General features: G+C 45.8%; 1 protein-coding gene across 4 annotated transcripts in view; it reads left to right on the forward strand.

The window, feature by feature from the left end:
- Positions 1-805: 805 nt before the first annotated feature.
- The window catches only part of LOC1267513 (F-box/LRR-repeat protein 7), a 74,163-nt gene continuing 56,614 nt past the window's right edge, over positions 806-18,354 (forward strand). Inside the window, exons 1-2 of one of the 4 annotated variants that reach the window (XM_061644399.1) lie at positions 806-950; positions 3,148-3,652. The gene's annotated coding sequence lies outside the window, so the exon portion shown is untranslated. Of the gene's footprint in view, positions 1,160-3,147; positions 3,653-18,354 lie in introns of all 4 variants that reach the window. The other 3 variants (XM_061644402.1, XM_061644401.1, XM_061644400.1) reach the window with 3 other exon arrangements.

Genomic DNA, 18,354 nt, shown 5'->3' on the forward strand with positions numbered 1-18,354 from the left:
CATCGCACCGTCCGAACCACCGCGGCGGACACGAAACCGTTTGTCAGGTGAGAAGAATGCTCTTTCTTTGGTGGAATATTTCCTGTTTATGGTACACATGTCGGGCGACGGAACCCGCTGCCCGAGCGCACGAATGGTCCCGTTTGGTAGGTTTAACGTACAGCTTCAAAAATTTTACGTTGAAATATATCAATTGCATGGGTAGATCATTACATCGAGAAATATGTCGCAAAAAATAAGTTTTGTAAATTACTTTAATTTTATTATCTATTTAAATTACTTCAAAACTACAACAACAATATTGTTGCATTCAAATAATACATTTTTATTTCAGATTTATTTAATTTAATTCCACGCTATTTCATCAAAAAATCTACTTCCCGGTTCCTCGCTTACCGCCGTGCCAAGTCTTTTGATTTCGCTTCGGTATCGCATCGCTCTCGGGGCTGCAAAACTAAGGTGCATGTGTGTGTGTGTGTGTGCGAATGTGTACTTCTTCAGCCATTCTTTTCCTTCCACCCCGGCCCGCAAACAGCCATGAAAACAAGTCAGAATGGGAAAAAAGGAGATTGAGCGAAAAAACGAGCCCAACCAACCAAACGGCCAAGAGTGAAAAAAAAGATCCAGAGTGATCGCAACGGTATCCCGCTGTTGCTTGCAATGCTTGTTCGCTCTTTAAGGGAAGGAAGAGCGTGCGTGCGTGCGACGTGAGAGAATTATGCTACACGCTCACCTAGAGAGCGAGAGAGTGAGAGACAGAGAGGGAGTTCAGCATAGACTCCGTGATGGGACCGTGTTCCTTCAGTCGATCGTAGAAAGCTGATCCGCGAGCTTGTTCGGGGTATGCGTACGCGCTTCGTTTTTTTTACCGTCTCGCCATACTTTTCGCCCCTAGTTTGGTTCGTATTGAAGCAAGTGAACGTACGTTGTGGAAAACGGTGGTGTTAGCGGTTTGTTCTTTTAAGATTTTATGAAACAAAAAACCTTACAGCTCCTTAGCCTAACAGACGGATGTGTGTGCCATGTGCAATCGAACAGATCGATCGAACATCAATTCATGCAGATCCAGCTGCGCAGCATCGCTGCAATGATGAACGGTTTCGTCCTGTAAGTGTATAGGCTTATGTTGGCGCGCGCGTGCGCCTGTGTGCGTGTGAGAGTAGGTTTATGTATGTCCAGTGGAACCCGACATCTCACTGCGCTTACGTATGCAAACGTGAGCGCGATCGAGTTAAAGTGCACGAGTGGGAATGTGTTCCGCGAGCCTGACATTGTACACCTTTCTCAATTATGTTTCGAAGAGCTACAGGACAAATGTACTGATGTACTTGCTTCTTAACATCAACACGCCCAACAGCTACATTGCGTAGAGTGAAGCATTTGTAACGTGTATTTGTATGTGTGTGTGTGAGCGTATATCATCAGACCGCAATAGATCGTCGTCGATCGCGAAACACGTTCTATCGACCGATCCAGCGAGAAGCTGCGCTGTAGTGTGCGTTCCATGTTCGCGGTGTTTGTGCGTGTATGCGTTTATGAATATGTTTAAGTGTGTGCGAGTCTGTGTGTGTGTGTGTGGTCGTGTGTCAGTGGGTTTATTATTTCCCTTTCCCGTCACACCTGTGCGTGCGGTGCTTGCTTTCCGTGCCGCATTCCGATCGGAATGCTTCTGCCGTCCCGCTCCAGCATAAACCTGTCACCAAAAATAAAAATGAGGCAAAATTTGATGTGCACTCATCACGGTGGCGGTTGCAGATCTCCCGCAATGCTGCGGAATGCTGCGGATGGAACCCGAGCACACCGGACCAAGCAGATAATGGACACATACACACAGTGCGCTCTGCTCTGCCCGCTTACCATCCATCCAGCCAGCGCAAATCGGGGGGAATGATGCTTCGGGGATGCAGCAGGGCTTCTACGCTTTCACAACACAGCGCCGGACACTGATCGGGGGGTTGGGAAGGCGGAAGGATGGTTTTCAGTGTGTCGTTGCCGTGTGTGCGCATTAATACCGTTTCGCCAAACGACATGTCAACCGTACCCGAACAGCAAACAACTTTCTTCGTCGCTACGCCGTTCCGTAACCAGTGCTGCCGCGAGCTTTAGCAGCCTGATAAAGAGAGTTTTTAAGTAGAGAGAGGTTTAGGAATTATTTTATGATATCGTGATGCTTTGCATAATACAATTACTATAGATGCAACACATCTTTTTCATTGAAAACCTATTCTATCAACGCTATGGGGAAAAAAGATTCCATGGACATAGCTATAAGCTATCGATATCCCAAAAAGGAAATGTGTTTATCTTTCCTGCCCGGCGCAAATAATGCAAAATTGTCTAGCGGTGTTTGATACTATGATTTTGTATGCAACGTTTTCGCTTTTTCTTTAAAGAAATACCCTTTGGCCCTTTCTTCGTACATTCGAAAGCGCTCGATTTAAAGGATGAGAAAGAAAGCGAACGATCATGGTAGAGATCAGCTCCTGCGAGATGCTGCAAACGAGCAAGCGGAGCGGTTGGAGAGATAAAGCAAGAAAGAGAACGGGCGATCGCGACACACTGACGGGAGCGGTTAAAAAGAGAGATAGAGAGAGTAGTTGTGAAAGCAATCACCTGCAGCGAGTAAGAATGAGAGAAAGCTCAACATAGAGCTCCCGCTTCGACCGGGATTGCGCGTAGAAACAGACCGTGGTGCGTACGCGCCTGCTTTTCCTCCCCGAGTGTTTGTGCGTACCTGGACGTGCGATTGTATGTGTTTGCATGAGTGCTTTTAAGGGTTGAAACATGCGTTTGCTATGTGTTTGTACCATCCAACGAGCTTACATTCGTTTGACCCTGCGTGTATGTGTGTGTTGATTGTTTTTTTCCCTTCTGCTTCTTCCGAACGCGCAAAGAATTCCATACCCTGTGCGTATTTCTTTTATAGTTTTCTTCTGACTGGTTGCTCTCATGGTCAAGAAATAAATGCTTATTTGTACACTTTAGTGGGTAACGAATTGTTTGTCTATTGTATTAGCACGTTGCAATTTAGGTTTATCTTCCATTATTAAATTCTTGTTGTAATGTGCAACCTGATTTCATTCTAATGCTACAGCAAATAGTAGTTTTTGTAATTTATCAAAAAATCCTATTCCATTCCCACTTTAGGTGATCGTGATCGGTTCTGTTAGAGCAAGCGAATATACAACCAGAAAACAGAAAATCCGCTGAAAAGTGCACCGTTTTGCAATAGTGCCACGCGTGTTTCAATTTGCATGTGAAGTTATGCAAATGTAAAAAAAAAATAGCTGTGATCGCTTGGGCCAATCGCTCGAATTGGCCTCGTTCGTGTGCATTACCGTGTGCGTGTGTTTCGTATCTTTCACCGAAGCTGGTGAGGAAAATTGATTGCCAAAAGTGTGCCCGTCGTGTTTGTATATTTAATTTTATGTATAAAAAAAATCAAATTATTCCACGTTGAAAATGAGGCTATAGTTACGTTGAATAAGTGTGTGTTTGTGTGTTAAGTGCTGCGGCAAAATTGTGTGATTGCACGTGTTTGATTCGCAGTTTTGTAGCGACGAATTCAGTGCTATAATACATTTTCAATCCCAATCCGAAAATCAACGTACACATCACAAAACTCAACGACCAAGCACAAGGCGGAGTATCGGTAAGAAGTGTTCAATTATTTTTACTTAACTTTAAACATCAACGTTGGATTATTTTGAAAATACTTTAAGAAAATCGTGCCTTCGAGCCACTTGCACAATATTCTACAAGGTATCACAACAGCCCAGCAGTATAATACTTCATCTATTATCCCTTACGTACTATTTACTATCAGCTCCAACGGTCGGTGTCCACCATCGCCTTCGCTCGCTCTCTCCTCGTGGGTGGCGACTGCTGCTGCTGCTGCACGAAGGAATTTCACCGCAAAACCAAATATATAACTGGCAATAGATGGCACACCACCCGATGAGTTTGAATAATTCCAGCCGCACTTACCCGTGGGGCGCGCGGCTTTTTTTCTTTCTCCATAAACCTGGAACCCAGCGGGAACAGAAGAACTGTGCACCTGAAATATTGCACAGTTGGGGGAAATCGGGCGTCTGTTGCCCAGCAGCTGCCCTGGGCAGCAAGGAGGTGCGCAATGTGTGTTTGTGTGTGTGAGCGCGCATTTGGATGAGCTTCTGTTGCCCACGCAGTGTGTCAAGTGTCAAATTTACAATAAATTGGTGAAGCTCTGTGGTGGCACAAATGGTAATTATACGCACCGTCGGACGTGCGGGGGGAGTTGGCGTATTAAATATGTTACGGTAGAGCTATTAAACTCCCTGCTTGAGGTGGGGCAATGGAGGGAGGATGATGATTTGTGCTGCGCAATAAAAGTGTAAAACGCACAGTTTTGTAATTTAAATTGAATTTGCGTTGATATCTCAAGTAAATCAACCATGCTATAAATACGCTGGCAAGATTGATAGTCTAAAAGTCAGTTGAAAATATCCAGGATAATCATTTGAAAAGATTCAAGCAACATTAGTGAAAGAGTAAAAGTTTTCTCTTTTCAGTTTTCTAACTTTTAAGCATTAAATCAAAGCAATTAATTTTTGAAGTGTTCTTGTTCATATCATAGACATTATTCATATTGAGTTTGACAACAAGAAACAATCTAGTTGGAAAAAAGTCTGATTAGTTTAATTTTTGCTTTCCACTTCACCACCGATGAATGCTACTCGATGCACAGTCAAAGGATTATTTGTTTTGCCTTGCCTTTCAACAGCCACCCCTTCTAGCATGGATTTATGCGCGATCGCCCGTCCCGGATGCGTGAAGAAGTGTGGCAAGAACTTTCAAGCCAGAATGCTACACGCACGCTGCCCCGGCGCGCTAAGCTCCCGCGACGCACTTCGGCGGTGTGGAACTTCCTTCCCAAAAACCCTTAATTGGGTGCGATAAAGTTAAAGGACATTGCAAACGGCAAAATCAACTGGGTAGCAAGCAGCGAACAACAAGAACAACAAAAAAGCACACTCACACGAATCGATTCGATTCGGATGTTCAGCTTTAGCGCGCCCCTGTGGGCCGCCCTAAGAAATTAATTCCCTTTTCGTATGCTAGCGAAGCAAGTGTGAAGCATGGAAGGTTCTTAATTCTTCCGCTCACTTTTGGCACTGTTTTGGGCCGTGTGGCCGCATGTGGTCGGAGGAGCGCAGCCATGGGTATCCTCGGCTAAGCCGGGAGCGATTTCCTGTGCAAACCAAACCTGCGCGAGCGTTTTATTGCGACCGTTTGACACAAGCGAACGCTCCTTGGCAATTGATTTATATTCTGCTCGTGTTCGGTGCGTTGTGTGAAGTTAGCTGTGACAAACCCTCTTCTTTCCAGCGGCACCGATTTACAATTATTATCGAAAGGGGTGACGACCACAATGGAAAGTTGAGCGCAACTTGCGACACAAAGCGACAAACCCGATTTGCACAAAAAAAAAACAAGTCAAACATATTTAATTATGAAATTATTGCCATTGTTTCAGCGTCAACCCACTACCTTGCACCGACAGCGTGTACTTGCTTACCGCCAATCGTGCGCGCGCCCCAATTGCTTACTTTCACCAGCACATTCTTGGTCCAAATCTTGACCTGCGAAAGTCATCCCCCATGCATGATGACTTGCCGCCGCACAGTTTGCCGGCTGCTTATCGATCCGGCGAAACGAAGGCCAGCCTCGTGCGCTGGTGGGAGAAATGGCCTCGCAAACAAAAGCACCAGCGGGTACACTGGCGGCGGCGGCGACGAATTGCATGATCACCAGGAGGGCGGCTTTGGGATGGGTAAACGTCCGGGAGTGCTGGTACCAGTGCGGCATGTGATGCGGTGGCCCCTGCCCCTGCCGGCTGAGTGGATGAGATTAAGTGAAACAACAACAAAAAGAAGAAGAAGACGAACCGATCACGGATTATTCTCGGTCGCCTTCGATGATCAAGCGGGATGTGCAGGGTTTTGTTAGCGTGGGGCGCGCACACACAAACGATCGCTTGCTACGGATTACGGTGAAAAGCGCTGTGACAGCGTAACAGCGGGGTTACGAGGCGGGGCAGGTTCGGTACACAGCGTGGACAGCGTGCAGCACAGGAAGCCGAATGCAGCTCACACGGCGGCATCGAACGGTTTGGCCTTTTGGGCAACATTGTTGCGCGCCCGTTTGGACGACAGGCCACGGTCAACGACGAACATGGCGTGTTCTGCATGTTGTATCTTCCCCTCCCGCGCTGTATTGTGCTTTCCTCTGTGTTCTTCGTTTTCCTCACCAAATCCAGAAGTTGCCATCCTCTTCCTCCCACTCCTGCCCTCATCCGTTCGAGCGCGCGCGCGTGTGTGTGTGTGTATTGATCGATTTTCTTGCATCGCGGTATCGGTCTTCCGCACTGCCTGTTTATCGTGGCAGAAATCGTTCTCCCCCGGGTTTGCAAGACAACATTCGTTTTTGACTATTTATGGATTATAATTTATGATCTCTCGCGAAAGTGGTGGCAAAAAAAACCGGAACGGTGGAACGGAGCGGTCGAACAGATAAGATGAACGGACCGATAAACGGATCGGAAGATGCTGTTAGCCAGGCGGAGCTCCGGATTGTTGCGCCGGTTAAGAATTGACGCTGAGAGAGGTGACGTGATAATGTAATTAGAAAATAACTCCGGAATTTCTAGTAGGATTAGTGGACTGTAGTGCTATTGGAGCGGTTTATGATCTTCATTAGCTTTTTTGGAGTTGGAAGTTTGACGTTTACGGGGAGAAATTACGTCTACACTTCATACAAACACAAACGTCAAACTATCCAAAGTTTATAACAAGTTCGCAAATACGTAGACAAAAAAAAATCATAAAAACAGAATACAAGCGTCTCGTATCATATAATCCAAAATATTACACCCACATCAAATCCAGCAAACCCAAAATGCATTAATCACACGATTATCCGATACAATGGTCGCTAGTCATCCTGCTTAATACACACAGATCGATTGCGCTTCGTCAGTTTTTTAAATTAAAGCGCTCAATAGCATCACTGAGAGGTACGACATTCATCCCGGTTGCTCAAACCGCGGACACACAATGCACCGCATTGTAACCATTTTACACCAAAGTCACCTTTCGGGCCGGAATCGGAATGACTTCATAAGCCACACGGTCGGCTGGAAGCCATACAGCGCAAAAAAAAAAACGACCCGTGTACCGGTATGAATCGCGATTCATTAGATTGCATTCAGAGTGCAACTCAGCGCGTAAGCATTGGCCACCATTAACCGAAATGCTTCATTACTTTGGGAGGCGTTGTAAGAAACCTTTTAGCCTAACCGCAACAAAAAAAGAAACTCAAACAACAGCTTCAGCTGGTCGGGAACAAGGAAACGCTTGTTTTCGGCACCGATTCAAACACACCACACACGCACCGGTGTACCGTCACCTCCCACGCCCGGTTTGGGATGGAGGTTGTCTTATTGCTTTCATTGGCTGGTACGTTTTGTTCAGCTGCGTGTTTTTTTTTTCTTCTGTTGCGCTTTAGTCCCGGCCAATCCTGACATCAATCAATCGAGCTGCACATTCGGTTTTGCATCAATCTGTTTCACGCACCTTTCGCTGGCGGGATTTTGGGCAATCGTTCATTTATCTGGGAGGATGACTCTTTGTGTGAAGCGCAAAACCGCACAGGAAGAAAGAAATAACAGTGCTGTGAGGATCGTCCTGCCGAGGATTAACGCAGCCAGTAAAACGACCAATGCCACATCCACCATGTGGACGGAATGTGGCTTTTACCTTCGTTTTTTTTTTCGCTTCTTTCCCGCGCCGCTTAATTTGCCTTCAAAATGGGTGAGAATTCCAACAGTGCAAATTTTGCAGCACTTCTTATTCATTTCATTGCCTCGCTTTTCCCACCAAATCAGTCAACTCATTCTGTGTGCGGGTTTTATTTTGCGCTATTCATTTCCTTACGGTCGGTCTCGGGTTCGTTGCTTTCGTCGAAAAATAAATGACCCGTCAAAGTGGGAGTTGTGGTGGTGCTTGCTTTCGGTGCGCAAACAGAACTGAGTCCTGCTCGCCGCCCCGGTCGAATCCATCAGCCATCAAAATCACTTCAATCACTAAAATTCAGAGCGCAAGCGTGCGTGCATCACATTGCAAGCACGCACGCGCAAAGCGAAGGGGTGAAGAGGAGGGGAGGCGGACGGCTTTTAACCTCTCTGTTATGCATTTTTGTGTCGGTGCCTATGTGTGTGTGTTTAAAGGGGTGGACAGGAAAATGCAAATGGCATTCGGTGGGTGAGAACGGCGAACTCATTACTCATAAGTCATTTGCAGCTGCATTCAAACTTTTGGGGGGTTGACCTGCTCACCATTCCGTTTCGGTTTGCGTGTCGATTGATCGAAGTTGTTGACGTGTGTGAGATAAAAAAAATAATGCTATACACATGTGCGATTGGTACGGGGATCTGGTGTGGGCCAGCTTTTTTGTTTGGTATAATCATCTTCACCATCGCTTACTTTTGCTTTGTGATAGCGATCGCGGCGCGAGTTTGCGATCGTTGCCTTTAACTTTCTTGGTGGCTTAAAATGTTGCATTGCTCATGCGATTTGAACGCCAGCAATTGAGACTGAGATTACTCATACGGGCGGGGGAAAGATCCGTTGGACAGCAGGCCATGGGGTTCGATCGTCTCTTTGGAAATTATAAAACAATGATTTTATTTAAGGACGTCCTTTCCATATTTTCTGAAAATTCGAATTCTTTTAATCTTAAATTTTACCTCTTATCTGAACGCAACCAAACATAAATCATAACGGAAGTGAGTAGAAGCCCATGCACTCAGCGAGCGCGCGCGTGCTTAATTGCCACTCATCACGGTTATCAAACCAATGCATATGCCGATGACAGCTTATTGCGATACAAGCATTTTTGCCTCATCTTTCTGTGTCCTTTCCGTCGTTCGAAATCCTCGTCTCAGCGCGGGCAGATAACACAACGCATTAAACTTGTTTTGAGAGCAGTTTTTTTTTGTTCTTCGTCCGTGCGAACATCGGCGCATCGTGGTAGGGAAGGATTGTTTTTTTTTTGCTGCTTTTGTTGCCGTTGCCACTATTGACAACCAAAAACGCATGTTTTTCACCATTATTTTATGCAGTTGCATGCAATTTTTGTTCAAAACAGGAGGGGGGTAGGTTGCGATGTACCCATGCAGCTGTGGGAACAAACAAGTTTTCTTTTGTAGCTATGTTCCCTTAGCGGTGGTATGTATTTTTTTAGGAAATTGTTGCTGCTCTACTTCGCATAAGTAAATTTAAAAAATGGGAACAAAGAGGCAAATTAAAAACATTTGCATAAAAGAAAAAAACACACACACATTTATGCTTAATGGTTTGCAAATAGTCAATGATATAGTTCTTTGTGTCCATCTACACATTCAGACTTAAAAACGAATTGGAAAGAAGATGCAATCCCAAAAGAACCAAACGGGACAAGGTTTCTTATCAGTTGCACGTACTTTTATGCATTTTTTTCTTCTCATGGTACGCATTCCAGCATATATAAGCAGCTCACGCAACACCCTTCACTTGTCCCGAAACTCCCCTCGAGGTTAGAAGGTGTTGGCCGGTGCAATCGAAACGAAACAAGCGAATGTTATAAAAAGATGCTTCTGTTTAAAGGAAAAGTGAGCAAAACAGCAATATACACCCCATTGCAACGTAGCACAGGTCAACCACATTCGAACGGCAACGGCATACGGCTAGCGGTACAAAAGGCGTGAGGCGTTGTGTAAAGTGTAACAGTTTAAAGAAGCAGCAGCACAACAAAAGGGGATGCACTTTTGCACCGACGCCCGTATACCGTATACGCCGTTAGATCGTTTCTCGTTGCTGATGGAGGTGTGCGGGATGGAGCTAAATGCGGAGCGAGAGGCGAAAAAGGAAAGCAAACATTTATATGTACGGACCCCGATCAATAATTAACAGTTATTGGGTGAGGTAATTTTAAGCAGGCTGCTAATGGGTTGTTGCAGGTTGTTTTTCCTTTCCTTTTGTTTTGCGCGCGTCGAGAAGAAGGAAGTGGGCTGCGCTCGTGTTTTTTTTTTTTTTTGTGGTACATACATGTGGCTTATGTTACCCAAAAAGTAGAACATATCAATCGAAAGCAATTATTTCTTCTCCCCGCTAGGTGTCTTTTATGCTTACTGCAAGTGATCGTGCTCGAGCGTAAAATTTGTAGCCAATTTTATATGGACCAATATCATCTAGCGGAGCTATTTGGGGGGTAAGATGTGTTGCAAAAGATATACACAGTGAACTTTGTGCCAACCTTCCCCCTATTTGCATGCGATCGTAACGTAAGTCAGTTAGTCAGCGCGCCTTCTGCATGACATCGGAAACCGTGGCGGCTTATTGCCCTGCCACAGCCGCTGCTTATGTTGCTGAAGTTGATCGTGAACATTGTATCACTCGACAACGAACAATTGAAATGTTGGCTGGCGCTTTTAATGGTGAAGGAAATGAAAGTGGTCGGAAAAAAGTAAAAGTGAAACACTGAGCCCTTCAAACGATACGCTGATTTGGGCCCGTTGAGTGGGAAACAACTGGAAGAAGTGGAATACAAAACTCTATGTTGGGACCCAATTTTGCCAGTTAGGCAATGGTGTACTAAGATTGAATTGAATTTGAATTGATTTAAACATTATAGTTCTTTTTCCTTTATAATATAAGAAATCCTTGATTTACCACTAAGCACAACAAGCATTCTACATCTATTGATTTGAATTGTTAAAGTATTTATGAAAGCCACAAACGAGATTGCCTCACATATTTGCTTATGAAACTGCATCGAGCACTCTAGTGTTTCTAATTAAACTATTTACATTCAGGACCACCTCGCTCCCATCCACACCCGTAGGCCATCCTTTACCAACAATCGTGACAATAGAAAACATAGAAAAAAACTTACCAATCCCTGCATCAGATTTCCTTCCCTCATCCGAACCCTGGCCAAACCCAGCTGCATTCTGCCTGCAGCAGAAAGGGGAAATAATATGCAATTAAGCTTGATTTTGGGTCACGAAAAAGAATAATGAAACTTGGGCGAAAACTATCGGAGAAATAGGTACAGTACCGAACGGCACTTTTGCCGTTCAATAAGCAGCAGCAGCAGCAGCAAGCCAAAGAGTACGGCATGGAAGCCCTAATGTTGCCCCAGTGTTTGCAAAGTTTCAAATTTTCTAACCCTTTCGGCTACATTTTCCCCTCTCTCTTTCTGCGCTGCATGCGTTTAAAAATCCACAGCTAATCACGAACCGACTGCACCGTGGCTGGGCTTGGAGCTTTATTCCAGCGTTAAAGTAAATACCTTGCATCACCACTCGCCCGGGCACACATTTACCATGGCGGGGTCCCCCCACCGCGCACCAACAAAAAAAGGGGCTTGGCGTCATGAATTTGTCAGCGTGTCATGTATGGTACGCTGCCTAATGCTAATTAAGAGTGGCTTCGATTTGTGCCGCTGTTCTGGCCCGTCTGTTTCTAGTCGCAGGAAGAATTTCACAAGCAACGGCCACGTTGGACGGAGCTCATGACGATCGAAACAAATTGCTTGAAGGTGCTTGAATATGATTATAATTCGAGCAATGACGAGAGAGAGAGAGTAAAAAACTCGCAACAACAACGCAAAACACGAATCGCTGTCGATGCTGTCGAATCGAATAAGGAATGAAAAATGCGAGAAAAAAGTGTTTAAATTAATATTCATTTTTTTGTGGCCTTCTCGTATTGCACCGTTTCACAAAACCGGTGAGCTGTGGCCCCAGAAAAAGCTGATTCGCGTGACCCGGTTACCTGTTCGTTTATGGGTTTTTATGGACTTCAAACAGATTGATAGAAAAAAAAACGATTAAACTGGTGCAAAAAGAAAATGTTCTTTAAATTATGTGATTATTCTCCTAATAAAACATGCTGAAAAATGTCCTCCTAGCCATTGGTTACTTGGGCCGCACTTCTAACTACGACAAAAGAGATTTGTCAATAAAAGCATTCCGGCTGGTCGTGTGCAAAAACTGTTCAAAACTTATGCAATATCCTACGGAGCGCCACCAGCCGCCTAGACAAACGTACACAAAAGATCGCGATCGTGATAGATGGGAGGCAGCCCCATTGCGATCCCTTTCCTTTTGCAGGGTACGCTGGGAGAAACTGATCCTTCGCACCAGACCGTCCAGCCACCGATCCCATGCTGCTATTGCGGCCTCTCGTTCGTCCCACCAAACCGTGCGGCGATGATCTTTTTCAGCTCGCGCTAAGGTCTCCGGGGCCGCCGGTTCAAGCAATGTTTATTTTGCCTAGTTTAATATTTATGTTGTTTGCTTTACTGTAGCGAACGTTGAGGAATTTAGGAATTTTACCACCACCATCGTTGGCGGGGCGGTTGGTACGAAAAATTGAAAACCTTTCATCCAGCGAATGCTAAAAAGCGATGATCGGGGAACGGTTTTGACGTTCGATAGAAAATACACTACAGCGGGGCTGTTTTATTCATATCGCTCTTTCTCTCTCCCTTTTTCTCTCTTGCTACAATCACCCATTTAGGGTGGCTCAATGGTACAACAGCCCTCCAATGAAATGGCAATCACTCGACTCGGTTTCCTCTTGCGCCGCAGCAAATAATGATGTTTGCTTTTAATGAAAACGAACACCATCCACCACTGATCGCCCACACACACACACAAACACTGTTACGTCTCTGGCCCGTCCCGGTCTAGCCCAGACGATCTAATGTGTCTATTTTCTGCACCCGATACGCCGTCTCTCAAAGCTGCAGCATTATGCTTTGCTCGCAAACTTTCGCTTTTCGCGGGAGTTTCGCGCAGTCCTGCTAGCGCGCGTTACTTATGCAACGAAAAGTTTGTCAGACTTTTAGCCTTTAGCCCTCCCTTCTCAATCGCCACCGAGCCGGGATACTACTGCGCGGGATTCGGCCCGGTAGCTCCTTTGCATTCTCCTCCCTCGACACACACACACACACACGATCGGCGACATCGGCGACCTCCCCGCTGTCGCCCGTTGACGTTTGCTTGTCAGGCGAGCTAATTGGACGGCATTTTCGCGTACACATATGCCTTTCAGAGCCTGTCCCCTGGGCGGTTCAATGAAATGATTATCTTAATTCGCTACATCAGCCCCGCCTTAGAAAGTAGAGAGGGTAGAGACGCAAGGAGTGTGAACAGGGTAGAGTACATTAGGGCTCTAAATGGGACCCCACAATTTCCGATGTGGCTACGGGTTTTCTATCAATTAAATTAACTCGCGAAATCAGCTGTTGTTGCCACGAAAGGGTGGGGAGCAGCTAATCAGTGGACTCGTTTTTTTTCTCTCGCACTCGTAACACATGTGAGAGGTTTAGCAGCTCGCTATCGGATATCAAAGAAATGCAATGAAAACCGCATTTGATCACAGCGACTACTTCATAGCAACGAAGCATCATTTTTGCATATAATGTATATTAAATTAAATTCTTTTTTTAGGCTAGATCTACCATTAAAGGTTAACCATTGTGTTCTGAGTCGGTTAAAATGTGTTCGAGCATTTCTGTGTAAATAAAGATCATCCAAAGAAAACAAAAAAAGAAGAAAACACCACCTTACGATAGCACATCAACTGTCCCGAGTTGAATTCCCCCATTCACTTGATGGAAGCTTTCCCAAAGGTCGGCTGCTAAGTTTTCCGACTCGTGTCTTGCTTTCCCTTGTCAAAGCGATCTCAACCAAGAAGAGAAGTTCGGGGTTGAAATTGTAACAACATCATACTACGGGCCACCCTAATCATCAGATTGTCACAGTGTGTGCGACCGCCCGGCGCACAACCTTTTCCGACCTTTTCCTGTTAGCATTAGCTTAGCCCGACCTCGTTTCCCCCACCGTGCTTCGCCTTGCCTTTTCCTGTTTCCTCCATTTCCTCATCACTCCGCTAAACCAATTCCCACCTTCCCCCGCACGTGTGGAATAACTTCATCAAATAGACTCGTAACGCTCACTTATCCGGTCAATTTTCGCTTCTTTGACGCGGAGCGTCTTCCGCCATCAGGGTTCGTTTCCCGTCCTGCTTTGGCGCCCTGGCTTTGGCATTTCAAAAGGCCACACACATACACTAGTAACCTCCACACTACCAACTGCGAATGCATTCCGGCCCGCTGGCGCGGGCGCGTTACGATCACAGCGACATTTATGTTGCCGCGTTATGCAAATAAACCGTGGGGAGGCGGCATACAAGCTCGGGGGCGCCGTGTGCGACTGGCTCGAGTGCCGCTGTACTTGGGAGCGGCGCAACATAAACGAGACGCTTCCTTTGCAAACACCATCAACCGGTCCCTTCCGGTTTCCGGTTTGCAAAAAGAAATGGAAGAGCATCGGCAGCAAACAAACAAAAAAAGCTGAAACGAAACGTAAAACGATCCCAACACCATCGGGCGCCTTTCTTCAACTTTCGCCCCTCCCGACCTGCCTCATTTTCACCTGAAGTAAAAGGTTTCCTGTACCGGGATGGTATGGCTGCAGCCGTGTGTGTGTGTGTGTGTGTGCGGCTCATCTAGGAAACCATAAAAATTTGTTCACCCTTCTGCCACTCGGCAGGTAAAGTGGAAGCGCCGGAAGAGAATGTTGTTAACTTTTATATTTGACCGATTAGGCCCCAAAAGAGTTATTTTTTTGGTTTTGCGCTTGACACAAGTAGGGAGAATGAGAGGGTGAGTTCTTTTATTTTTACCTCCTTCTTTGCTCCCCGTAGCCTTTGACGCTTGATGACGCCCGTCCAACCGAAATCGAATCAAATGCATCATGTTCGCACCGCATTAAGTGCTAATGTGTGCCGTTCCATTACACAGCGTCCGGTTTGCCGTTGTTTTTGCTCGTTGGCCGGGTTAGTTTGTTTTTAATTTCAGCACCCTAAACAGTTTGCTTTTACTTTCATTTTGCTGTTGGTGTGTTTTAGTTGTTTTTTCTCTATGTCGTCTTCAATGCGTGTACGTCAGAGATGCGTTTTTTTTGGAAGGTTGCATAGCGAAACCCCGACTTACCGCACTGAAACCGACCGCCCAAGAAGTGAGCGACTAAGACGACCGAAAACACTTTCACCCCAACCAAATCAAATGCCATCAAAAAGGGGGTAGAGTATGGCCCAGCAGATTTCCGGCCGGTGAAGAATTTTTCATTTTAAATCAACATTAGCAACAAAAAGCCAGGCAAAAAAGTGGGATAACAAAAAAATCCCTCACCCGACTAAACACACAATCGCAAGGTATAGCTTGAGATTCCCAACCCAAGTGCATCATCATCATCGCCGTCATCGGCCGGCATGGGGCCAGCGTGAGCAAATAAAGTGTGGATAGCGATAGCGCGTGAGCCTTTCTATTTTGCCACCCGTAAGCACCGCGCATCGAGGGGTGTGGCCTGGTTTGGAAAGTAAAATAAAGCATCTAAAATCACCTGTTAGGATAGGTTTTTATGTGCGCTTTTGGCCACTTATGTCAACACTGGGTTCGGGAGCCGTTTTACCGCCATCCCTAAGCAAGGGTTTTAGTTCCCGCTCCGGCTCAAAGTCTGGTGAAGTGATTTCTAGTATCTGATCGCGGCGCCTGATAGTAATGAGTGGATTTATGTAAGTAAATTATGTAAAGAATCGAAAAGGGATGGTGATGAATGATTTGATTGGTGAAAAAAGGGAGAGTGCAACTGAAAGGTATATTTTAAAATAGTAAGTGCCTTTCTAATCATAGTAAAAGAATAATTTTTATCCTTGTTTTTAGCAGGTTGTTTAGGCTATTTTAATAGCAGGGCAAAGCTACACGAGCCGTTATGGGTAACAGTGGTTTTATGCAGTCTTTTTTCTTGTTGGGTTATGGGTTACAGTGGTTTTATGCAATCTTTTTTCTTGTTGGAATACCTTTTATTTTGATACATTATTATCATTATAACCTTTTGATCGGAGAATACTGGCAATGCTTTGGACAATCGACCACAACATGCACCAGATACCCTGCGGTTATTACAAAAAAAAGATTCCAAATGTTTCTACACATTAAACCAGTACAAACTTCACACGAGTTAAGCATTTAGCACGCCGTTTTTTTAACACAAAATGATTGAGATGAAAATTAGATATGATTTGGAGATTTTTTAAGATTCACTCTCTAACGTGTAAGATCAATCGTCGTGTGCCTTTAGTCGTTGCTCTGCCCAGTTCCTTTGTAAAACAAGCGCAATCGTGTTCCCTCCTTTACAGTTACAGCATTTGTGAGCAATATTAATGTCATTTAAATCCCTGTGCATCTTGATCACTATCAGCTCGCTACAACCACGATATGTCGCTTTAATTACAACGTACGAAGCAATTCCCGCCAAGCCAAGGCCCATTCCCAGGATTCTAGCCTGCAAACTATCTGCGGAATGTTGCCGCCGCGTGCATGTGCTCTGCTCCGCTGCAACGTTGTAAATAACGTTTAAATTAGAGCGTGATAATCGTTAAAACTGAAGCTTTTGCAATGAGAAAATAAACCCCATCGAAGCCCAAAGCCGTCGGCACACCCGCAAGAGTGTGCACACGGTCGTTCCCGGGCCGACCGATATTAAAAAGCTCGCGCCAGCAAGACGAGCACTCGCACACAATCAACACAACACAACATGCATTTCTAGGCATCTTCGTCTCGCTGTATATGCACACGCATCGTTGGCAATTTTATGAGCTCATAATCCATCCCCCCGTACCCGGCCAATATCCTTCAGTCGCGGGAGAGGGTGGTAGAAGGGTGTTGCTGACGCTTTCGCAGCATTGCGACGGTTCCGTCCCATAGTGCTGATACCAATTCCTACCAGCCCACGCACAGCCTCATGCACGCTGCCGGTGTTGGTTGCTGGCCCAAGCAACGCAGCCGTTGCAACGGGTGTCGGAGAGGAAATGAATCGGGACAGGGACAAAAAAAACACACACACACACACAACCAAGCGCAAGCGAATGAAGCTGCCATTGCGAAAGAGATTTATTGTGTTGCCCCGCACAGGGAAGAAGGACGGAAATCCTAGCACTGCAGCAGTGGGCAATGTAGACGCAGAATGCGACCGACCAGATGGTCAGTTATTGAAATGTTTGCCCTACAAACTCACCCCCGTGCCCGCGGTCGGTGGTCAGCGGATGACGAAATTAAAAAGCAAGCCAGTAGTGCATGGGATTTGATAGAGTCAAGCCCACTGCGTGAACGTAACAGTGAACGTAACGAGTTCGGGATGGGCTTGAAACACTTACATTTATTAAAATTTCTGTTTGAGTTAGATGTACGCACAGCAAAGAAAACATGAGGATTAATTAAAAGATGTATTTTAAGCACAGTAAAGTCTCACATCATGGTTCAAAGCGATCTCTCACACATGCCTCGCTGGGGGATGAAACACAAAACAAAAAGTGTCATCGATAGGCAAAAACCAGCAAATAACATTCCAATGTCCCTCTGTTTCCCCGGGGCTGAAACAAACCATTTATCATGCGATCGAAACGACCGAATCGATAAGCCATTAGTCAGACGGTGCCGCGACCGCGGGGTGGTCCGGGTGTGTAGCAAACCAAATCGCCCGCCATGATGCGTAGGCCAGCGCGAATTAAGTAGTAACCAATAGACCTCACACCTTGGTCCAGTGAAGGGGCTGGCAACACCTTTACCCCGCAACAGCAGATCGTTCGCTGTTCGTGCATCACACATACATACATACACACACTCCCACCCTGTGGCGGATCTGCGCCAAGAGCAGCGCTTCATGGTTCGATTCGAAAGCGGTCCAAAAAAGAAAAACCTTCGAAACGCAAATATAAATAAATAAATAAGCTTGAGTTCGAAAATGAAATGTGCCCCTGCGCTCGATCGCCGGATCGTCGTTGAAAACGGGTCAGTCTTGGGATTACACCCACACCAGTAGGAATCTCATCGTGTGTGTATGTGTGTATATCCACATGCCTACAGCATCCAGTTCCCAAGACGCGATCGCGTTCAAACACCCAAAGCTCTTTTAATGCTTCATGAGTGGAGTTGGTCGGATTTGTGAGTTTGTTTTCTTCTTCCAAGCTTAGCGTGTCTCATTTCACTGATTGCTCAATAATGTGTGCAGTCCTCCAGCAGTGTATGACAGTACAGGGACAGATGACACTCATCACCGGCTAGGTGTGCAATTGATAACTAAATAGACGCGACTGATGGAACCTTTTAGCTCGGCTTGGCCACACCCTTGGCTATAGAACCTCTGCTCCAACCGTAGAGTAGCGGAACGACCTCCAGCGCGTTTTGCATGCCTCGCTAGCACAC

This window comes from Anopheles gambiae, chromosome 2 (assembly GCF_943734735.2).
Source record: "Anopheles gambiae chromosome 2, idAnoGambNW_F1_1, whole genome shotgun sequence".
Lineage (NCBI taxonomy): Eukaryota > Metazoa > Arthropoda > Insecta > Diptera > Culicidae > Anopheles > Anopheles gambiae.